Source organism: Aquarana catesbeiana, linkage group LG01 (assembly GCF_042186555.1).
Source record: "Aquarana catesbeiana isolate 2022-GZ linkage group LG01, ASM4218655v1, whole genome shotgun sequence".
In the NCBI taxonomy this organism is placed as follows: Eukaryota; Metazoa; Chordata; class Amphibia; order Anura; family Ranidae; genus Aquarana; species Aquarana catesbeiana.
In genome coordinates, this window is record NC_133324.1 from 178,572,808 (window position 1) to 178,598,333 (window position 25,526).

Below are 25,526 nucleotides of genomic sequence, written 5' to 3' on the forward strand. Positions count from 1 at the left end.
TCCGTTGCAACTTCAACAACCAGAACAGTTTGAAGAGGAAGAAAAAAATAGAGTGAGAAATTTGGGCATGGTTCTGGGAAATGTAGATGACATATAAAGTGGTGCATTGAATAGTAATTACTGTACTCCTTATCTGTTTGTTAAATGTCTTATTGAGAGTAATAGGTAGTCACATATTACTCAGCTCGCTCCCCTACCTGTGGCCACCTGAGTGGGCAGAGCTGTGACTGATCTACGTTTTGGGAAGACGCATGTAAGGAGGCTTGCACGACAGTCAAATACTGTAGATGTTCCTTTCTCTCTCTCGCTCTCTCTCTATCCGTTTTGTCCTCATCAACTTGAGACTGTGATATGGTCTGAACCGGTACCAGGTGACGGATAGAGGAATTGTCAGACCCTTGAGTCAGGACAGCCTCATGACCTGTCTAAAATCTTGAGCAGACACACATAAATATCCCAGTCATCAAGACAGAACATAGCAAAGTAGTGTTATATATTGGAAGGTGGTCTGAAAGAGGACAGGTGGTGATCAGAGGATTGTCGGACCCTTGAGTCCAAGACAGCTTCAAAAAACCGCCATACAAATCCTGAGCCTGGACACATAAACTTCCCAATAGCTAACGATTGGGCAGAAGTTAGAGAGACCTAAAGAGGGTAGTTTGGCTTGTGATTTAGTATTAGAGCGAGAAGGAAAAGATGCTGTCAAGAAAGGGAAGAGATTGGCAAAAGTGTGTGGGAACACTATGCATTTGGGTGGTCGGCTAGAGCCAAATGAATGGCGTGCTCTTTTAAAAAGGAAAAGGGGTTTGTTGTGGGACCATGGGCTGCTGCAAACAGCAGATGCTTGGTTCAAAGTTGTCAAAGCCATTCATGAAGAACGGTGGATTGAACAGGAAATATGTCAGAATGGTTGTATTGTGTATGTGTACAAAAAGCCAGAAAAGGGGTCAAAATCCAAGACAGACAGCCAGCCACCACCCTGTGATGGCACCCGGCCCTCAGAAAGTGGGTACCGCCCCTCTGGCACCGCCCTTTACTCTGTGCACAGTGATACCTCCCCTTTGACACCTCCACCTCAACCCCCCGCACCTCCACCATGCTTGGACTTGGATGTGGGCGGGGCACACTTGTCTTTGCACTCCTCATCTGGTTGCCACCACACATGCGTGACACCATCTAAGACCCCCACACCAAAATCCACCCATATGTATCTGGTGATAGACCAATCCTCTGGAACATATTATAAGGCCCAGCCTACCCCGTTAATGATGGGCTCTTTCTCTGATGAGCTTAGTCAGGGAAATGAGGCAACCGATCCTTCACAAACACACGGGACTCAGGCAACTGGTCCTAGTCCTACTCAGCCCGGTCCCACCCATCAAAGCCCTGACCAGAGTCGTGCCAATCCTGTGGTGCCTGGAGCCCTGCCTGACATGCATGTTGGGACAAGTGCAATCCCACCTCAGCAGATTGTCACATTCAGACCTATTACATTGCCACAGTATGACTCACAAGCTGGAGGAGCAATGGATTCCTTTGTGCCACTGTCCAACAATCCATTTGACAATCCAGTCAGAAATCCATTCGACAACCCATTAGGCAATGACACACATTTACAGTCCTTCTTCCATCCCTCACGGGTCAATACACAAGTCCAACAGCCACTGCCCAGTACTCCGTACCCAGGATATGGACCAAGAGTCCATCAAGATCTCAGACATGCACCACCACAGGACACAGGGGGAAGAGCAACGCAGGCACTTAGGGGGATGCATGCAGCACCAGGGGATCCCCTGATGTACATAAATTTAAAGCCATCTCAGGCTGCTTCTCTTGTCACGAGCCTACCAGATCCTGAAAAGCATCCCATGCCATTTTTTATAAGAATAGCCCAAATCCAAAAGACATACGCATCGGCATGGCGGGATTTGGTGAGCCTGTGCGAGATAAAGGCAGGGGATGCTTACTGGCCAGTGATGGAGAAATGCTTCGATGAGTATTATGTGGACAGTAGCTATGACTCAGGATGTGATTTCGTGGCCCAATTAAAGAGATGGGCCCAAGACCGCTTGGCAGACCAAGCGACGAGTATACAGGAGATTACACAGGACAAAGGTGAATCTGTTGAGAAATATCATAATAGGATAACACAAGTGTTCACTGATTTGGGTTTTGGCATGCCGAACAAAGCACAAAACACATGTTGGTCACAGCATTTGTTTCAGGCCTTAAAGAATCAATCCGGAAAGGTCTGATCCTGTCACGCCCAGAGTATAGAGTAATGGATATGAGACATTGTTATTAGTGGTAAAGGGCCTAGAATCTGCACAGGGCAGCAAAAAGGTAGCTCCTCTCATGATGGCCTCTGACACACTATATCTGCCCCATCAATACAAAATCCGCATGCCTGCTAAAATTGCAGAAGACCCGGCCACTTCATAAGGGAGTGTCAAAGACCGTGGAAGCTTGCCCACAGGCAACCAGGCCCCAACCATGACCCACGTGAAGACGCCCAATATCGAAGACATGACACTCCTCCTCTTCCTCCTCCACCCCCTCCAGACCATACAGACCTTCTCCGCTAGGATTTCAGCAAACCTGTGTCACTTACCCCTACAATGGTATCCTTTGGAGACTCAGGAGGCCCTCTCGCAAAAATAACTCTCCCCATCGAGGGCCATCCTACTACTTTCTTATGGGACACAGGCGCTGCCCAAAGTGTGATTAGGGCAGAAGAACTATCCGATACCTCATTCTTATCAGACATTGACATAACATACGTAGGACTGGATGGAACACCCAGGAAAAAAACCCTTACAATTTTCTTGATCTACTAGCAAGATTTGTGGTCTCTTCCACGTGCCCCTTAAATCTGTTAGGGGCTGATGTCTTATCCAGACTCCAGGCTTCTATTTCCTTCCAACCCGATGGTGGTGTTCTGGTCTCCTCATCACTAACCATTGATGATGCCTCAGCACTGTACTTCGTTCCCCTTTTACTATCATTGGATGCACAATGTGAGGTTGGAATCCCAAAAGAAGTTTTGGATCGAGTCCCTACATGCCTGTGGTCCACAGGGCCTGAAGATGTAGGACGTCTAAAAGTGCCACCAATCATGGTGAAGCTAAAGCCTGAGGCCCCCTTGCCCAGAAGACCACAGTACCCCTTGAAGCCAGCTCAAGCTGCATCTATTTCAAAGCAAATCGAGACCCTTCTGTCAAATGGAGATCTGATACCCTGCACATCTCCGTGCAACACACCACGTTTCCCAGTGAAGAAACAAACTGCAAAAGGAGAGCCAGAAAAATACAGAATGGTACAAGACCTTAGGGCTGTGAATTAAGCTACTGTATTGGAGACACCTTTTGTGGCCAACCCACACACCTTGCTGGCAGGAATACCGCCCACAGCAAAATACTTTACAGTAGTAGTACAGTAGTAGACTTAGCGAACGCTTATTTCAGTGTGAACCTCAACCCCCGTTGTCAATTCCTGTTCACTTTCACCCACGGGGGGTGGGGCTATACTTGGACTATTATGCCACAAGGGGCCCAGAACGCCCCCTCTCAATTCACCAGAGCAATGCCCCTCATTCTGAACATCTGGATAAAATCACACCTTGAAATTGTACTCCTCCTGTATGTAGATGACCTCCTGCTCTGTGCAGATACCCTTGAGGATGCCTTAATCTTCTCTGAAAGTCTCCTCCAACACTTGGCCGAGCAAGGATGCAAGGCCTCAAAGCAAAAAGTCCAGTGGTGCAAAGAAAAGGTGGTTTTTCTGGGTCATTGCATCTCTCAAGGCATTCGACATCTCAAGAAAGAGTTGCTGCAATCAAAATCATCCCTTTGCCTCAAGGTCATAAACCCTTACATGCTTTCCTAGCATTAATCTCCTATTGCCGCTCTTGGATTCCGGGAGCCTCCCTCTTGATGCAACCTCTCTACGATGCCCTGAAATCTGACCCTTTCATGCTCTCCCCAGAGAACATAAACCATTTTGAGGTTCTAAAGGATATACTCTTCACGGCCCCCGCTTTGGGCCTCCCAAACTGTGAAAAGACTTTCAAACTGTTTCTCTCAGAGAGACAAGGACATGCCACAGGAGTTTTTAGTTCAGGCCCATGGCAAAAGGCTCAGACCCATTGGTTATTACTCTTGCCAACTTGACCCAGTGGCCAAGGGGGGACCCTCCTGTCTCAGAGCTGTCTTTGCCACCCAAGCCCTTTTGGACAAGACTGCTGACTTGGTGTTGGGCCACCCTTTAATCCTTCTTGCCCCTCATGACATAACTGCCATACTAAACCAAGTACAGCCCAAGCACCTGTCTTCAGAAAGACACCTCAGACTCCAGTGTGCCTTGCTCCTACCTGATAACATCACTCTCCTCCGATGTGATACTCTCAACCCATCCACTCTACTTCCACTTCTCGAGGGGGGAACCTCTTTGGAGAATGATGCTCATCTCACCGCTCATGACTGTTTCGAGGTGATGAAAATGGAGACTTCACATTTACCGACAGTCAGTGAAACAGCCCTTGAGAATCCTGACTTGACAAATTTTGTGGATGGTTCCAGGTATGCTGACAGTGCTGGACGGTACCACACAGGATACGCAGTCACCACCAAAGATACAGTTCTTCAGGCATCAGCATTGCCTTCTTCCATGTCTGTCCAGGAAGCAGAACTCCAGGCCCTAACAATGGCATGCAAATTGGTAGAGGGGAAAAGAGCTAACATCTATACAGACTCAAGATACGCCCTCTGCGTTGCCTGCGATTTTGGAGTCGTTTGGAAAATCAGAGGGTTCCTAACAGCAGCAGGTACACCTGTAAAACACAGTACAGCTATCAAGGATTTAATGGATGCCCTACTCCTACCAGCACAAGTGGCTCAAGATAAAGGCGCACAGCAAGCTGGTTTCCCAAGAAGCATGAGACAATCGCCTGGCAGATACTGCTGCAAACAAGCTGCAAACAAAACACAAGAAGTGGTCAGTGCAGTACACCCTGGATGGTACAGTGGGTATCCCTGAAGAAACTGTACAGACCACCATGATTCTACAAAACCCTTCTGTGAGCAGGACCCATCTCAAGGAGCAGCAAGAAGCAGCTGACAAAGAAGAAAAAGAAGTGTGGATCAAGAAAGGAGTCACAGAAATTGAGGGGATCATGGAATTAAACAAGAGGCCGAGTCTGCCAAGATCAATGTTTCCTGCAGTGGTACAGTGGGCCCACGGTGCCTCTCATCTGTCAAAAACTTTGATGAATGCCCTGATCAATAAATACTACTTAGCCCCGGGGATTACACCACTTGCCAACAACTTTTGCAAGTCATGCACTATCTGTGCTAAATGTAACCCAGGAAGAACAGAAAAGGTACCTTTGAAGCAACTAGCAAAGGCCCAGTACCCCTTTCAAAGGATACAGATCAACCACATCCAGATGCCAAAGAGTGGCCGATATGAATATGCATTGATTGTCATTGACATGTTCTCTGCATGGCCAGAAGGCTATCCCATTACCAACATGACAGCAAAAACCACGGCTAAAAGACTTTTAACAGAAATAGTGTGCAGGTATGGTGTCCCAGAGGTTATAGAGAGTGACCAGGGGCCAGCTTTCATGGCCTCAGTGACCAAGGAAATATGGGCAGCTCCAGGGGTCACATTATCTTTCCACACCCCATACCATCCTCAGAGCAGTGGGAAGGTGGAAAGATTAAACGGCCAATAAAATCTAGAATGCTAAAAATGTCTCAGGAAACAGGGATGAGTTGGCCAGATAGCCTGCCCATAGCCTTATTCAGTGTTAGGTACACTCCAAGGGGAAACCATGGTTTGTCACCCTGTGAGATATTGTTTGGTTCAGCCGCCAGGCTGGGTTGTTACTTTCCACAGCAATTACAGCTCAAATCTGATGTATTGACTGATCATGTGACTGCTTTATCTCGAGAATTAACCCATATCCATTCGCAAGTGTTCTCCATTCCAGAACCTGAACAAGATACAGGATCACACAAGTTGGTCCCCAGCAACTGGGTCCTGGTAAAGAAGTTTGTGAGAAAACACACCCTTGAACCCAGATATGATGGTCCTTTCCAGGTTCTTTTACTTCACTGGGTATCTTTCTAGTCAAGGTGGCCCGGGAAAAACTCGTGGATACACGCCTCCCACTGCAAGAAAGTCCCTGTACCTGAGGAAGGGGCAGAGGGAACCAAATGATTCTGTATATCCTTTTCATTGTGACTACTGTTCAGGCACAAGAGGTAGCCATCAGGCAATAAGATGGTATAACACAATTCTGGTATAACTCTTCTAACACACATGTAGCTACCTTCGTATTTGACTACTGCATTATAGTCTCCTGCCCCCAAGTTTTATGGCAATGTTACATGTATCGGGATACTGTCCATTTCATGGGTCCTAGATCCAGGTCCACGTACATATGTGTCACGGATGACTACTGGGGCAACAACTGTGACTACTAGGGATCCGTGGGATGGAATACAGGGGGTGACTGGGGGTATAAGCCACAGAGTGCTCTGGACAAGAAAGATAAAAATGGGAAATCCCTACTTAACAGAATGACCTTGCTAAAGACTGGTACCTGCTCAAATAGTGGGAGGACAGGACACAGCATGGAATTCACCCTGACCATAGAAAATCCCAGCCCTACAGATGCTGGTACATATGTCCTGGGAACATGGATGGTGGGGAGCACAGGAGGAACGACAGGGAAATTCCAACTTAAAGGCATGTATAATTCATCAGACTGGCAGCCCCCTCAGTCCATAGCTAACCCCCTGAGGCCCCATATACAGAAGTTAGGGGACATGGTGGCCATAGCAGACCCTACCTTCGAGGACATGATGACCGCAAAAACCGGGTTTTCAGATGTCAACTTGTGGCTAGAGTGGATGAGGTATAATGCAGAGAAACATAACAAAACCAATTGTTATGTATGTGGGGGGGCTAGGCCTCATTTGGGAACAGTGCCCCTAAACATACCCCCCGAACATGAGACATGTTTTCTTAGCCTGTTTACCAACACAACCACTAACCACTCCCTGTGTGAACATTGGAAGGAGGAATATCCCATAGTCACCAAGACTCCCAAGCCAGGGGAAGGTATCACCATATATCCTGGCAAATACACATGCTATGGACGGTATCAGGGAGTGGGGAAACCCTTTGGGAATTTCACTAGGGGTTACTGTGGATCTAGTACAGACTCAAGTCCAGTCTTTGGGAGACGTATACTGGATTTGCGGAGACATGAAAATCAGAAGCAGATTGATAGAGCAGTGGACAGGAGAATGCACATTGGCCAAGGCCATAATGCCTCTGCATATTTTTCCAGAGGCCACTCCACAAATAGAACCAGACTTAAACGACATACCCAGGCCTAACAGGAGGCGTAGCAGTGCCCCAGCAGGAAGCTTTGACCCTCATGTATACATAGACACCATAGGGGTCCCTAGAGTGGTCCCAGATGAGTTCAAAGCAAGAGATCAAGTAGCAGCAGGATTTGAATCTTTTATCCCCATCATCACTGTAAATAAGAATGTAGACTGGATAAATTACATCTACTATAACCAACAAAGGTTTGTCAATTACACCAGAGATGCACTCCAAGGTTTAGCTGAACAACTATAAGCTGCATCACACATGACTTTCCAAAACCGCATGGCCTTAGATATGATCCTAGCTGAAAAGGGGGGTGTGTGTAAAATGGTGCCTAAAACAGGTACATGTTGTACCTACATCCCAGGCAACACTGGCCCAAATGGTAAGGTGACTTTGACCATCAGGAAACTTGAGGATTTGTCCGAGGAACTAAGAAAGAATTCAGGGCTCACCAACCCTTGGGATCAATACTTCACCTGGATTAGGGGAGGGTGGCAGGGATTATTAACACAGATAGGAATAACCATCCTGATAATTTTGGTGACTTTGGCTGTCATAGTTTGCTGTATTCTCCCTGTCTTAAAAAATGTGTAGGGAAAGCTATTGACCAATGTTCTCCTACATTTGTGAATCAGGAAATACCAGATGAAAATTATGAAATGCACTCCATTACAGTCACCTCCCCTCAAGATGCAATGCCATAAGGTTACAAGGACAGACAGCACCTGATTGCCCCTCCAAGCTGTATCGAGTAGGGTAATGAATTAGTCATTGCTCTTCTCTATATACAGTTGAAAAGAGTTGCAGGGGAGGCGGGCCAGGGGACTGGATAGGATTTTAGTGTAAGGGACAGATTTAAAATAGACATTTTGAAGGGGGCAACTGTAATGGATGTGATTAAGGTGTCACATAAAGTTGTCACATAAGATACCAGGTAAAAATGTTAAAATGCCTATTTCAAATGTCATATTGTGTCATTGCTTAGCTTGTTAAATCTTAACTCTAAGAATTCAGATAACAACAGATAGCTGCTAGTTCCCTTTTCTCAGTCTGAAGCCGAACCGCAAAGAATTATAAAAATACTGTGTCTCTTCCGAAAATTGCACCAAAGGCAGACATGACATCAACATCCAATGTCTCAAGAGGAAGTTACCAAGATATTTAATAATAGCTATGATTAATTGCTGAAATTTTTGCTAAAACTGCTGAAACTGTTAAAATCTCATATATTGTCATAACAACATGTTTTGCATATGCTGTATTCTCTGTCTGAAAAAAGTGTATAAAACTGAAGGAAAAAGAGGAAATAAAACTCAGAAATGACTTTCACACTGAGCCTGTCTCAGGGGAGACTATTTCAAGAACGAGAAGTGTGCACTTCATATATATATATATATTCAACAATCTGATCGGGGATAGATATAATAATATCAAACTTTGTTCTGAATCCAAAACATCTAGATCTTTAATGTTGTCTGTGTCCCATTTTGGGAGATTCATCTCTCCAATTGTGCTGACCATCAGTGTATTTGGGTACAAAAGTAAGGGTAAATCCAAAAATTTCAGCCACCAGAACAGTAATAGAGGGGAAATCTTCTAATGGTTACACTTGTTTACATGACAACTATCTACGAGAGGATAGTCCTCATATTAGAAAGATATCCCCTCACCTGTTGAGTATATTGAATAGGATATCTCCCTAATGAGATATAGATGCAAAAAAAAAAAAAACATTTTAAGCCCTTCCTACTCTACCCTCAATAAACAAGTGTTGGGTTCACTTACAGAAAATTACTACTAATGACTACTGTACCTCAAAAAATCTCTAATGAAGGTCCCATTGCAGTGTTATGTAACAGACTAGCTTCTGTCTTTACACACTTACAATTTTTTTGGCTGATCTAAAATATAACTACAAAGGACAAACCTGTACTAAAATCTGCCATATGCCCCAACACTGCTACTGCTTATCTGTAAGCACCAGCCAACTAATGTAAACCTATTACATTATATAAAAAAAAGAAGTAATGACTGTGGTTTTTACATGATTTTATCACATAGTAGCTCTAATGGGCTTTCATTTTATGGTTTGAATATTGCCATTCATTTTCTAGGTAATGGCTTACATTTTTGTCATAAAAAGCATGGTAAACAGAAAAATAACACTATAAATTATTATTTCACCATTTCAGCATTGTAGGTTTGTATTTGTTCTAATCCATGCTGAGTTTCATTTGTCATGCTGCTATACTGTATTTATTTGTATGCCAATATGTTCCAATGCCAAACAAATATTCAGACAATTCAAGCAATAACATATTTTGTTTTCAATGGAAATGCCATGAAAACTCATTTAGGAATATTACACTTTATTGCAAAATATCAAACACCATATAAGAAACATATGACAGGGCTCTTGGACCTGTATTTAAAAAAAGTACAATAGCTGTTTGCCTAGTCAGTGTACACAATAGTCTTTCTATTTCCTATATTAAACTGATTTCCTCAAGTGGAAGGATTTTAAATTTATATTAAAGATGGCTATTAGGGTAGATCATAAAGTGATTGTAAATGCTCAGCTTTTTTTTTCTTAAAGTGGATGTAAACCTGCTTCATGAAATTTGAGCTGGGCACATATATCTGCAGTGTTTTCTTATCTCTCTTCAAAGCATTGTGTCCTGTGGCTTTCTCCTGCGCCGCTGTTCTGTTATAAGCCTGATAACTTCTGACAAACTCTCCTTCAACTGAGATAAAAGCAGCCTGAGTTTTGTGTTGGAGATTATGCTATTAATAGATTAGCAGAAAGCTGAACTATTCAATGAACAGCTCTGAAAGTCTCTACCTATGTGGAGAGGGGGTGTATGCCTTTCCTCCAGTCAGCTGCCTTGGCTGTATGTCCAGACTTCATTGCAGTGCTGAACAGGATAAGAAACTCTCCTAACACGATCTGAACTTTCCAAAGAATATATAAAGCTGAAGACAGCAGATATACAAGTAAAACTTATGTAGGGAGATTTGTTTCATCCCCATGTATCATCTGAGGTTTTTTACTTCACTGGGTATATGTGAGGGTTTACATCCACTTTAAAATAATAAACAAGTTAACTTATCTGCTATGTGCAATAGTTTTGCACAGAGCGGCCTCAAACCTCCACTTTTGGGGTCCCCCAGGCACTTTCCACTCTGCGGAGGGCAAGCCATGCTCTCATGCTCTGTGTGTCTTATGGACACACAGAGCAGGGCTCGGGAGCAACCACGCATGAGCGTCCCCATAGCAATCAGCTTGCTGTGGAGGTATTTGGCTGGGGAAGGAAACCAGGAGCGCCAGCATGGGACCCAAGAACCAGGGAATTAGGTCGTCACTGTGCAAAACCATTGCATAGGGCTGGTAAGTTTATCATGTTTAATATTTTAATTTAAAAAATTTAACTAGATTAATTTTTTTTTTATTTAAAAAAATTTAACCTTTAGAATCACTTTAATGCAATTTTTTGCAGTTTTAACATTTCATTTAAATCATTGATAAAATCACTGCTCTCTGCCAAACTGAATTTTCTTTAAAAATATATTTGCTTTGGTAGATGTGCCCCAGGGCAGTGCTCAACTCCCCCTCCTTCCCCTATGCCATTTGTTTGCCAATCCTCTGCCCAATAGACAAGAAAATGGCCTGAACTGTTTTTTTGCTGTTTTTTTTTTGGTTTACACTGATTTCAATAGGGTTTGGATTTAGCACTCAAACTTTAGTCATATTCACCGAACCTGCCACAAACCAACCCCCGTTACATAAATCGCATCCTTTTGATGAAGTCACGTGAGCAGTGATGCAACGCATCAGGGAGGAGTCAGGCGTCATTGTTCCGGTCACGGCCGAGACCAGAAGTATTAGAATCTGTGCTGGTTTTGCTGTTTTTATATGTAAGTTACTACTTTTTTTAAATAAAATCTTGGTTGAATACTGCATGATGGAGATACTCCTTTTTATTACATGCCTCCATTCCTTTGCTGAGTTTGAAGCCTTCCATTGGAGACCCGCCGGGGCTGTGACGATCGGATGACATTGATCGATCTGTGGTCTTTACCCACTTTCTGATTGCAGGCTCGACTTGACAGGTAGGGGTCTCTACTAGAGGTGAGAGGCTGGGGGAAACGTGCTGCGCACCAAGGATTATGGATGTTTAGAGGAATTTCATATTGATCATCTGTTGCACTTGCACTTTTCTGTGTGCTGCACAAACTGTTATATGAAGATTCACTTTGTATTTGTTCCCACTGTATTGCACTACCCGGACTAGTCATTTTTTGCCATTTTTTGTTTTTTTTGTTGCCATGTTTGCACTTTTTTGCACTTTATGCGATTTTTTCCATTTTTATGAGACTTTTTTAGTTTATTCGATTTTTTTTCATTTTTTTTCATTTTGGAATTTTTTTCACTTTGATGCACTTTTAGATCACTATTGAACTTTATTTTGTCTTAGAGGATCCCTCTATCCAGCCATTTGTTGACACATTTTATGAATTACCATTATTTTATGCACAGTCACTTCATTTATGTGATTTCACTGTAGTTTATTTATGTATTGAGGTTAATACTGTTTCATTTATGCACTTCAGTTAGTATTTGATGAATTTATTTTTTATCATTCCTATTATTTATTTATGCACTCTAGTTAGCGCCACATATTTCTTATTATCCTATTCATCGCATCACTACTGGCTATCTATGCAAATAGTTGGTTCAGGCTCACTCTCAAAAGATGTGATCTCCAAGGAAACTACAGTTTATGTGAAGAAAGAAAATATTTCTATCTGCAATGCTATATACATTCCACCACATATAAGTGTAGTTTTCTAAACACAACACATTTGTCAGTTCTGGAGACAAAATGGTTTGTTTAATTTTGTATAGAGTAGGGCATGGTTAAAACCCTTGGCAGGTTTTTATTTCTTTTTTGTCCTCTCTGTGAATCCAATTGGGGAAGTTTTCTTTTAGGCTGGGTTCATACTCATGCAAATTGGATGCGGGTTTCCCCACATCCAATTTGCATTACAGGAGAGTATGACCGGCTCTCAATGGAGGCGATTCACACACCTCCAGAACGGCCGCGGCCAACACTGGAAAAGGGTCCCATGCGTCTTCTGGTCCATTTTAGGTTCAAGTTCAGGCAAAAAGTCAGACCTGATTTGCACCTGAAACGGAGAACAGGGACGAACCAGACAGGGGGTCTGCAGCTAGTATAAACTGAGCCTAACTCTCTATCCTGGGAACACAAAAAAAGTGATTGAATCTCTCCATAAGAAGAAAAATCCTCTCTTAGTCATCAGATCAACAAATGTCCACACTGAAAGATCTTCCAATCATTACTTATCTAGGCATTCAGATTACAGCCAAACTATCAGATCTTTATAATAGGAACTTTTTAGTAGCCTTGAAAAAGGCTCAAGATGACTTGAGACTGTGGGAATCTCAATGTCTCATGGTTCAGTAGATCAGCCTTGCTAAAAATGATAATTTTACCACGCCTTTTATACCTCATACAGACAATCCCGATTAAATTACCAGCATCCTTCTTTGCGACCTATAAGAGGGCACGTTCACTCTTTATATGGAAAAATTCCCCACCCCATATTAAACACTCCCGACTCACGCGCCCAAAAACGAACGGGGGCATTGGATTGCCAGATCTCTACAAATATTATCTGGCCTGCCACCTCATGCTAATTGTGGACTGGAACATCCATGAGACTGGGAAAGTCTGGGTGACCTTAGAAAAATCATTTGCACGCTTTCCTCTCGATTCCTTAATGTGGATACCCCCTCATCACTGGCCACAAGAGACTCTGACACACTCACTTGCCCAACCTTCCTTTGCGGCCTTTCAGCAAACGTTAAAAAACACAACATTTTCCTCAGTCCCGGCACATCTAACTACGCTAAAGGGGAACCCCACTTTCACACGGGAGCCTCCAACTCCTTTTTAAGACAAGAGTGGCCCCACGATAAGGTATTAGCACATCAATTTTTTTAACATAGATCCCCTCGTACATATGAGAACTTAGTTTCTATGTCTCCTTCCAATTCCTTCCCATTCTGGACATACAGGCAAATACAACATTTTCTCTCCTCCCAAGCGATGACTGAGACCTGGACGAGACCACTTACGCCCTTTGAAACCTTATGCACACCATCTCCCCCACAAAGACACTTGATTTCATGTATATATAGTATACTCATAGAAGACCCCTCAAATGCTCTAGATTCAGCACGTATAGCCTGGGAGACAGAACTCCAGATATCTCTCTCTGACGAAGATTGGGACCTCATTCATACATGTACCCACAAGGCATCCTTCAATGTTGCCATCCAGGAAAATTGCTACAAAATTGAAACACACTGGTACAGGACCCCATCACGCATACACAAGTTTTCCCCATCTATCCCAGATACATGCTGGAGATGTGGAAGAGCAAAGGGAACCATGCTTCATATCTGGTGGGACTACGATTCACTTCAACCATTCTGGAGGGAAGTACATGAACTCATTACACATATCACTACGTATACCCTGGATTACTCACCAGCACAATACCTCTTACATCATACATCTCTAACCAAAAGAAAAAAGGTATAAATCGCTGGCCATGCACATGGTAAATGCAGCGAGACTATGCATTCCGATACATTGGCAATCCACACACACTCCAACGATTAGAGAATGGTTCATTAGGATTTCCAGAGTGGAGGAAATGGAAGAGCTAGTCCACATATCCCAAGAGCAAATCCAAAAATTTACGAACACCTGGGCCTGTTGGACTCACTTCAAAACAACTCAGCGCTTTCAAACTTATGATCCTGAAATCAAACTGTCACTTTTTTAGCAGTTGGAGATAAAAGAAAACTAATCAGAGATGTAGAATATTGCTGGAGACCAATATGCCCCTATACTCTGTATCCTGCTCTCCCCCTACAATCAATCCCCTGCCCCCAGTGTGTTTTTTTTCTCCCCTTCCCCCTTGCCTTCTCTTTTCTTCTTTCTCTCTCTCTTCTCACTTTTCACAATCCTACTATCCTTCCTCCTTGTAAAAAACACCCTCTTAGGCCACCGTACACGATTCTATCAATATATCCTGTTAGTTATATATAGCGGGATTAGAGTATTACAGGGCCCGATAATCATTTGTAAACAATAATATATCTATATGCCCTGGAAATCTGCGCAATTTGTTGTCATGCTTTCACTGTATGCTCTGTTATTTGTAATCTAAATAAAAACTGTTTATGGAAAGATCTTCCAATCACTCCTGTTCAAGTGGCAATTGAGTTGATAACTCTTCATCTATTCTACCCAAAATTAAAAAAAAAAAAAAAGATTTGTATTGAAAAATGAGTAATCCCCACTTTAGAGGTGCATAATGTTATGACTTCATCAATATAGATAACATCACAAAAAGTACACTAACCACACAGCAACCATATTGGAAATGGTAGCCAAAAAAATTAACCTTACCTCTGCTTGAAAAAGACTTCCAGCAAAGGTAGTGAGTCAGTCAACAGTAAGTTGATTCAAATATGCTTGGGACAAACAGATATATATATTAAAATTAATAAAAAACAAAAAACATATATACATTTTAAAAAAATGGACAGACTCAATGAACCACTAGCTCTTTTTTCTGCCATCACTCTTCTATATTTCTGTATTTCCAGGTCAGGAGATCCCCAAACCAAATATACAGATAGAATAAAAGAGAGAATTTATTACATCACTACATGTTATTGTTTATTCCAATTAGTGTTGCTGTGGCACCTGGAAAATTGTTATTGATAGCGTCCTTCTATGCTACTTTTAAAATAAACATTTATCAAGTTACATAGTTGGTAAGGTTGAATAAAGACACCAGTTCACCCGGTTCAACCTGAGTGTGTGTGCGTTTATATCACTACCATTTTCCATAGTTCTGTACATTGTGCTTGTTAAGCCCATGATAATCCTTTTTTGCATTTATCTACACTCTCCGCTGACACCACCAACTGTGGAAGGGAGTTCCACATCCTTACTGCTCTAACAGTAAAGAACCCTTCACACAGTTTAAGACTGAACCACTTCTCATCCAACTTCATTGTGTGGCCGTGTGTCTTCTTTAGAGACCTAAGATTAAAAAGTTTCCTCCCTATTCTAGAGTAACCAATATTTGTATATCGCTATCATATCACCTCTAAAGTGCCTATTTTCCAGGGAGAATATGTTTAATGTTTGTAGTCATTCCTCATAACTGTGGCTCTCCAGTTCCATTGGCTTTGTTGCCCTTCTCTGGATTCTCACCAGTTTAAGGATGCCCTTGCTGAAAATGATGATCAGAACTGAATGGAATACTCAAGATGTGGCCAAACCAGAGTTTTGTAGGAGTGGTAAAATTTTAGTTTTATCTCTTAAGTAAATACTATTTTAATGGATGCCATTGCATGCTATTACTGAACCTGTCATCTACTAGGGCCCCCAGATCCTTTTCTATTCTCCATTTCCCCAGAGCTTCTCCACCTAGTGACTAATTTGCATTTCTACCTCCTAAGTGAATTACTTTACATTTTTCAATATTGAACTTAATCTGCCATATTATTATTATTATTATACAGGATTTATATAGCGCCGACAGTTTACGCAGCGCTTTACAACATTAGGGCAGACAGTACAAGTACAATACAATTCAATACAGGAGCAATCAGAGGGCCCTGCTCGTTAGAGCTTACAATCTAGGAGGGAGGGTCAAGTTATACAAAAGGGTAATAGTGACCAGTGCATGTTTTAGAGCATCGGGGGAAGATGGCAGAGGTGAGGGAGAGATTGAAGATGTGGGTTAGAGAGTGTAGGATTAGTCCACCTAGTGACTAATTTGCATTTCTACCTCCTAAGTGAATTACTTTACATTTTTCAATATTGAACTTCATCTGCCATATAGCTGCCTACCCCTCTATTTTAACTAATTTTAACTACTAATTTTATCTAGGTATTATTGTAATTTTGCTATATCCTGTTGTGGAGTTATTACCCTGCTTAGCTTTGTATCATCAGCAAACACTGAGTTTGGACTATTTATTCCTATTTATTACACCACGACTGAATCCACTCAAAAAGTATATAGAACAGCTTTAAAAAATAGAGAGGCAGCTCACAGGCTCACTGTCTCTCCACACAGCCCGGGGATGCAGCGCTGCTGGAAAACTACCGCTTGCGTTCCACCGGTCTGGTTCCCGGAACCACGATACACGGAAGTGACGTTGTGCATGCCAAGATAGTCCCGCCTTACGCATTTCGTCATACGGACGTCATCGGAGGCGCCTGTGTAAATTTGCTGTCCCTTCAAAATAACTCAACACACAGCCATTAATGTCTAAACTACTGGAAACAAGAGTGAGTACACCTCTATATGAAAATTTCCAAATTGGGCCCAATTAGCCATTTTTCCTCTCCGGTGTCATGTGACTCGTTAGTGTTACAAGGTCTCAGGTGTGAATGGAGAGCAGGTGTGTTAAAGTTGGTGTTATCGCTATCACGCTATCATACTGGTCAATGAAAGTTCAACATGGCACCTCATGGCAAAGAACTCTCTGAGGATTTGAAAAAAAAAATGTTGCTCTACATAAGGATGGCCTAGGCCAGTGATGGGGAACCTTGGCACCCCAGATGTTTTGGAACTACATTTCCCATGATGCTCATGCACTCTGCAATGGAGTTGAGCATCATGGGAAATGTAGTTTCAAAACATCTGGGGTGCCAAGGTTCGCCATCACTGGCCTAGGCTATAAGAAGATTGCCAAAACCCTGAAACTAAGCTGCAGCATGGTGGCCAAGACCATACAGCGCTTTAACAGGACAAGTTCCACTCAGAACAAGCCTCGCCATGGTCGACCAAAGAAGTTGAGTGCATGTGCTCAGTGTCCTATCTAAAGGTTGTCTTTGGGAAATAGACATTGTAACGAGCCCCTTGCTTGCTCGGTTCAACTCTCCCGACACTCCTCTGCGGCTATAGAATCAGACTGCAGATCGCAACATCTGATGGTTCGGTCATCCGATGCTTCGGGACTAGAACTACAGCTATGTGCCGTTCTAATCCAGTTGTGTAGCTCAGAACAAACACCAGGCAGGCTGTATGTAAGTTCGACCAGGAATCTCTTTTATTGAAAAATATAGGCTCTTTTATACAATAAAAGAGGAGGTGCGTACCTCCGGCTCATATTACTCTGAACATACACCTGTGACCTAATTAACCTAATTAGCATGAGCTAGTTTACTAACATGACCTTTTGCCCAGACTTGTGGTCACCGAGCTTCACACAGTACATTATACATTATCATAAGTACAACCACAGGACATTTTCACAATAGCAGGAGCTAATTACAATTAACAATACAAACAGTGTTCTCCCCCCTCCTCAGCCTAGTCATCAACACTTATAGTAGGAGTAGACTGCTCGTCTCCTAGCCAGTCCTGGAGGCTAATGTGATCAGCTCACTCAATTAACATGTTGAGTTCAGAATCAAACAAACCAATAATAGTCTTTACATATATATCCTGGGAGATATTGGGGATAAATATTACTGTCCCATTTTAAGCAATCCAAGACATACCCTCCAAGTCACCATTTCCCATATGACATACACAGGGTCCCCAGAGTCTGTGTGTCCTGGGGGACCAGGACCCGAATCCACAGTAATACCACCTCAAGGGTCCTCAGGCATACAGTTCCCCTAAATGCCAGGGCCCACGATCGATCAGCAAGAGGCTAGCATTCAGTCCCCTCCAAAAGTCTCTCACCCGGCTAGGTCTGTCACAGACGTATCACTGCTGCCAGTATTGCTGCAGAGGTTGAAGGGGTGGGGGGTCAGCCTGTCAGTGCTCAGACCATACACCGCACACTGCATCAAGTTGGTCTGCATGGCTGTCATCCCAGAAGGAAGCCTCTTCTAAAGATGATGCATAAGAAAGCCTGCAAACAGTTTGCTAAGGACAAGCAGACTAAGGACATGGATTACTGGAACCTTGTCCTGTGGTCTGAGATCAAGATAAACATATTTGGTTCAGATGGTGTCAGGCATGTGTGGCAGCAACCAGGTGAGGAGTACAAAGAAAAGTGTGTCTTACCTACAGTGAAGCATGGTGGTGGGAGTGTCATGGTCTGGGGCTGCATGAGTGCTGCCAGCACTGGGGAGCTACAGTTCATTGAGGGAACCATGAATGCCAACATGTACTGTGACATAATGAAGCAGAGTATGATCCCCTCTCTTCGGAGACTAGGCCAAAGGGCAGCATTCCAACATGATAATGACCCCAAACACACTTCAAAGACGACCACTGGCTTGCTAAAGAAGCTGAGGGTAAAAGTGATGGACTGGCCAAGCATGTCTCCAGACCTAAACCCTATTGAGCATCTGTGGGGCATCCTCAAATGGAAGATGGAGACGTGCAAAGTCTTTAACATCCACCTGCTCCGTGATGTCATCATGGAGGAGTGGAAGAGGACTCCAGTGGCAACCTGTGAAGCTCTGGTGAACTCCATGCCCAAGAGGGTTAAGGTAGTGCTGGAAAATAATGGTGGCCACACAAAATTTTGACACTTTGGGCCCAATTTGGATATTTTATCTTAGGGGCGTACTCACTTTTGTTGCCAGCAGTTTAGATATTAATAGCTGTGTGATTAATTATTTTGAGGGGACAGCAAATTTACAGTGTTATACAAGCTGTTCACTCACTACTTTACATTGTAGCAAAGTTTCATTTCTTCAGTGTTGTCACATGAAAAGATATAATAAAATATTTACAAAAATGTGAGGGGTGTACTCACTTTTGTAAGATACTGTATATATATATACTGTATATATCCATGTTCAAGTCATTGGGTACTGATGTTCTCATATTGTAAATCCGGCAGGTCTCCAGTTTAGAGACCTTCTGAGTATAGTTACATCCCCTCCAGTTAGGATTCACTTTATCATGACCCATAATTCTAATGCTAATGGGGTTCCTAATTGTGTCTGTGGAACTCCCTTTTATATATATATATATATATATATATATATATATATATATATATATTATATATATATATATCCTCTTAATCTATCCTTAAGCATCCTAGTAGTTCTACTTCTACTTATATAATGTTTATTACAGGGGCATCATAATAGCTAAACCACGTGCCTGGCTTTACACATTATAAATGAATGCACATCATAACGTACCCCTGTGGTGGTCAACATTAATCTTTTACATTTAACCTTTATAGTACCATCTTGTTTACACATCATGCATTTATTGCACAGATAGAAGCCTTTTAGTTTTTTAGTTCCACTTTGTCAGGAGGATCTAACACATTTTTGGCTATTTTGTGTTAAGATTTAGTGCCTGCCGGAATTTTAGTTGTGGATGTTCTGGTAAAAGAGTGGCTGTGACTGGTAGAAGCAGGCTGTGTCTCAGCCTGCTTCCAGCCTTAAATTTCCAGGAGTGCCCAGTCTACTTGTGTTACCAATGTGTCCCAGCCTGCTTTAACCCTTGTGTTCTAATGCCCTGTACACACATTAGGATTTTCCAATAACAAAATCCATGTTTTTTTTCTGATGGATGTTGGCTCAAACTTGTCTTGCATACACACGGTCACACAATTTTTGGTGGAAATTCTAAACGTCAAGAACGCGGTGACATACAACTCGTAAGTTGAGCTGAGAAAAATGAAGTTCAATAGCCAGTGCGGCTCTTCTGCTTGATTCCAAGCATGTGTGAAACTTTGTGCTTTGGAATTGTGTACACACGATCGGAATTTACGACAACTGATTTTGTTGTCGGAAAATTTGAGAACCAGCTCTCAAATTTTGTGTGACGGAAATTCCGATAGAAAATATCCGATGGAGCCTACACACGGTCAGAATTTCCGACAACAAGCTCCTATAGAACATTTTCCGTCGGAAAATCCTATCGTGTGTATGGGGCATTAGTATGTCTCAGCCTGCTTCCAGCTTTGTGATTCCAGTGTGTCTCAGTCTGCTTTCAGACTTGTGTTGCCAGTGTGTCCCAGTCTGCTTCCAGCCTTGTGTTGCCAGTATGTCTCAGCATTATTTCAGCCTCGTGATTCCAGAGTTTCCCAGCCTGTATCCTGCTCCTGTCACTCCATGCACTTCTATCTGCATCCAATCTTTCTTTACCATTGTGTCTCCATTTGCATTTCAGTCTACTTGTTTCTCTGCACCAGTGTGTCTCCCCTGTGAGTTCTAGCCAGCCTCTTCAACAGCACCTGAGCACTTTCAGACTGTTTATCTCATCTGTATGTCTGAGTATTGCTATTTCTTCTGTATTACCTGATGCCTTGTGAGGCCTGCATGGATGAGTCAGAAGACCACAATCTGGGCATTACTAGGAACTTAAAATGCCAACCTCTAGAAGCTTTTGTGTAGAACAGGTGGTACCTTAGATTCTTGGTCCTTGGCCCCTTTCATTGTTCTCACTATGCTAAGTGAGTATGCATCTCGGACATTGTGTATCAACTCTGTGACCACCGTCTACCCCACTGCCTCAGCCAGTCCCAGTAATTTCTAATCCAAGTGGAAGAGCTCTCCCAAGTTGTGACATATGGCAGGGTTGACTGTTTTTCTGTATGTGCTTATAGACCTCAAATGTGTGTGCACCCTACAGGAGGAAACCATTATCTGTCTGTTGTTTTCTTTTTTCTCAGGATGCAACTGTCATTTGTTGTTTAAGTTCATGAAACATAAGAGAGTGCATAACTTATTTCTGCCTTAAATGTCCAACGCAGCAGCTAAATATTTCCTCTGTTACAGCTTTCTTTTTAAGGTTTGCACTGAGCTCACTTCATTCTGCTGTTGTAGTGTGTGTATCAAACTATTTCGTAATCAATATAAAAGAAGCATGCTTTCAGAAGGGGCTAATCCTGATGCTGATTAAAAGCACAAGTGTTTAGTGCAGATGTCAGAAATCATTAAGGCTACTTTCACACTGAGGCACTTTACAGGCGCTATAGCGTGACGCCCCCAGTGCCCCAGTGTAAAAGTGCCCTGAATCCTACCGATGAGTAAATGGGTTAAACACCATTTGCAATGTTTCAATTTAACTTAAAATATAATTTTATTTTATATTTTCTCATTTTAACGTATTTTTAGCCATGCCTTTAAAAGATCAAACTATTGGGGGGCGTGGCTAGCCGACGGCGCGGATGGCTGCACATTGAGCTCTGCTGTATCCAGGGCCAGAAAGGGGATCCACAGTGACTAGGAGCTTCATTTCTGACCACAGATCAGTGAAATAGGACCTGGCATAACTCCGGATGACATCCCGCAGGAGAAAGCAGTGCCCTATACCAGGGAAAATGACCGACCCATACGAGCTGCTCTCACAGCCAAGATGGCACTGGCGGCCAGAGAGAGGACATGCGGAGCCACAACAAGCAGCACAGAACGGACTCTGTGAATGCTAGAAGCCGCAGCAATAGCATTACCAGCCAGTTATATAAGAATTACTCCCCACCTCCGTCAGCATCCTCCAGCCCAGCAAAGAGCAGACAAAGGATGTCTGTGGAGCCTGCAGACACTGAGGAGGTAAGCGGACCTAATTCTTCATTAAACGACACCAGGGAGTTACAAGACTCCATAACTGAATTCCCCACGTCTAACCAGCCTGTAATGGACACCACCCTTAAGGATATGCTGGTCTCCCTATGTTCTACTTTGCACGCTGATATTCTGGCTATCACACAGCAGTTTAAATCAGAAGTTAAGGCGGTGTCCAACAGAGTATCACACATTGAATCTAAAATGGGGGAGTTTGCAAATACTTTGAACGACATGGTTGATGCCCAGAATGACAGAGACGACGAGATTACGCAAATTAAAACCAAATTAGCGGATTTAGAGGACAGATCAAGACGTAATAACATCAAAATCAGAGGAATTCCCGAATCGGTCAAGCCCCCTGTTCTGAAAAACTATTTTGTCGATCTCATGAAATTGGCTCTCCCAGAAGACCTGGTCATTGACCGGATTCATAGCCTGCCAAAGCCAAAAAATATCCCAGCTCATCTACCAAGGGATACAATATGGATACACTTTTATCACATTAAAGACCGATTCATGGCCACTGCTAGACGTCGCAACGCTATGCCGCAGAAGATGCAGGACTTATCCTTCTTTGCAGATCTTTCTGCATTCACCATGCAGCAACGCAGACAACTGGCCACTATCACCAAACCGTTAAACAACCATCATATTCCCTATAGATGGTTATACCCAGCCAAGCTAATGGTGAAAAAAGATGGAGAGTCCTTCATGATCACTTCCATTAAGGATGGCCTCCGACTCCTGAGGGAATGAAAGATTCTGGAATCCCAGAACTTGAACGTGAACACATACGGTTCACCACCATCTACAAGGTCCAACTCTGATGCAGAATCAGGCTGATTTTCTGCTCATACTTGCCATATCATATTTTTCCCCTGATGGCCCAGGAGAACGCTACACAGTTTTGGTTTAAGTTTTATATTTCCCCCCTAGTTTTAGCAGTTGTTTATCCGCACAGGTTCCAACGGAATCACCAACTTTTTAAATCTTAGACTATTTCTTTTTCTTGTCTTTTCTAACATCTTCCTCCCACAGGATACACACGGACAGAAAGTAATAGAAGACCATAGAGATCTGCAGAGTATCATCATTTGGACTCACGCCGTACGACTCAGCTGTAATTAGATTGAGATAACCGTCTCCAGGTGATAGTCAGTCACACGGTCCAAACTCACCACCTCATCTGGTACGTAATTTATTATTTTTTGCATTCTCAAGATGGCCTTAAACATCACCTCTTTCAATGTGAAAGGACTGAATAGCCCTTATAAAAGGCAAATGGCCTGGAAGAAGCTCTCAGACTCAAGAGTGATGTTTTTTGTTTTAAAGAAACACACTTTGTCTCTAACAAACCACCAGCCTTTCACCACCCAAAGTACCCTCATGTGCTCCTAGCAAATGGCCCCAAAAAGAAAGGTGGTGTAGCTATAGCCATTAGAGACTCTATCCCATTCACTAAGTTGGAAACACACCTTGATGCATCTGGAAGGTACATTATTTTAATTTGTGAACTGTTCAAGACCAAATATACATTGGTTAAAGTATATCTGCCAAACGTACACCAACTTCGATTTCTGAAAAAGATTTGGAAAAAAGTGGAATCCCTAAAAGAAGGGCATGACATTTCAACTGGTGATTTCAACGCAATCCCAAATAAAGAATTGGACCTGTCTAACCCATTGCGCTCCCAACAAAGAAGAGCAACTCTATCCCAATTCCTTGTATCTTCCAACCTTTTTGATGTATGGAGATGTCAACACTCTTTAGAAAGGGACTTTACCTTTTTTTCTAATGTGCACCACACACACATTAATTTGTTTATGGTAGATAAATTCATGTTAGAAAAGATTGTAAAGTCGAATATTCATGTTATCACATGGTCTGACCATGCGCCCATTTCCATCAGTGTGGGGGATCAAGGAATAGAAACTAGAGCAAATAGATGGAGGAACGATATCCTTACTTTATCCCAACCGGAAAATTTAAAAAAAATTAGGAATGCCCTAAAGGAGTACTTTGAACTCAATGCCCACTTAGTGGAGGATCCCTTCACACTATGGAATGCGCACAAGGTATATATAAGAGGGTTGCTAATACAAATGAGCAGTAAGCTTAAGAGGCAGCAGAGGAAGCGGCTCAACGACTTGTTAACCACAATTCAAAACTTAGAAACTAGCAACAAACAGAACACAACACAAAACTAGAGATTCATTATTTTTTGCAAGACAGGAACTATGTACTCTCCTGATTTCCCGGCAGCAGAACCGCTTTTGTGCTTTAAAAGTCAATTCTTACTGCTGTGGAATCAAGGCAGAGAAACTGTTGGCAAATCAGTTGAAAGACAAAATTATTCACCAAAAAATCCAACATATGTTCAATCCCAAAACAGGGAAAACTGTATCAAATCCTAAAGAAATTTCGGACGCGTTTAGCGACTATTACAAATCCTTGTATAATCTTAAAGACGATCCTGATACACATACACCCTCGGAGGAAGTCATTTCTGAGTTCCTTGCTTCAATTCACCTTCCAAAACTTTCCCAAACAGAACTATCCTTGCTCAACCTGCCATTCACAGTCCCTGAAATTGAACAATTGATTAGAAGTATGCCACACAATAAATCACCTGGTCCAGATGGTTACTCTTCCGAATATTACCAGCTGTTCCAAAATGAACTATCACAGTACCTAAAACAGGTGTTTGATGCCGCAATATCTAAAGCCTCATTTCCACCGGAAATGTTAACAGGAACCTACCACACCACAAAATTTTAGACCCATTTCATTGCTGAACGTCGATGTCAAATTATATGCCAAATTAATTGTAAATAGAGTGTCCTCTCTTTTGCTGAAACTTATTAATCAAGACCAGGTGTGAGTGGCCGTCAAGCGAACAACGCCACAAGAAGAATGATCAATATTATACACTCTGCTGAGAAGTCGAAAGGGCCTTCTCTACTCCTAACATTGGATGCAGAGAAGGCCTTTGACAGAGTGCATTGGGGATACCTGTGTGGGGTCTTGGAGAAGTTTAACATAACGGGTCCTATTCAAAAAGCTATTAGGGCATTGTACTCCTCTCCCTCAGCTTTTGTATACACAGAAGGTATGTTCTCCAAAAATTTTAGGATAACCAACGGGACTAGACAGGGGTGCCCATTGTCCCCTTTGACTTTTGCCTTGGTCATGGTCCCCTAGTGGAAAAGATTAGAACCCACCCAGTAATTCAAGGAATTTCTTCCAGAAACCAACAACATAGAATCTCACTTTTTGCTGACGATGTAATTTTGACACTGTCTAACACATATCTATCTCTCAGTGCTGCTCGTGATACTCTTGCTCAATTTAGTAAGGTATCATACTACAAGGTCAATGCTTCCAAATCAAGCATTCTAGGTATAGCAATAGATAATCCCACCAAATTAGCTATCCAACATGATCTTCCATACCCTTGGTCATCTGACTCTATTCCATACTTGGGAGTCAGACTAACTTCTTCTA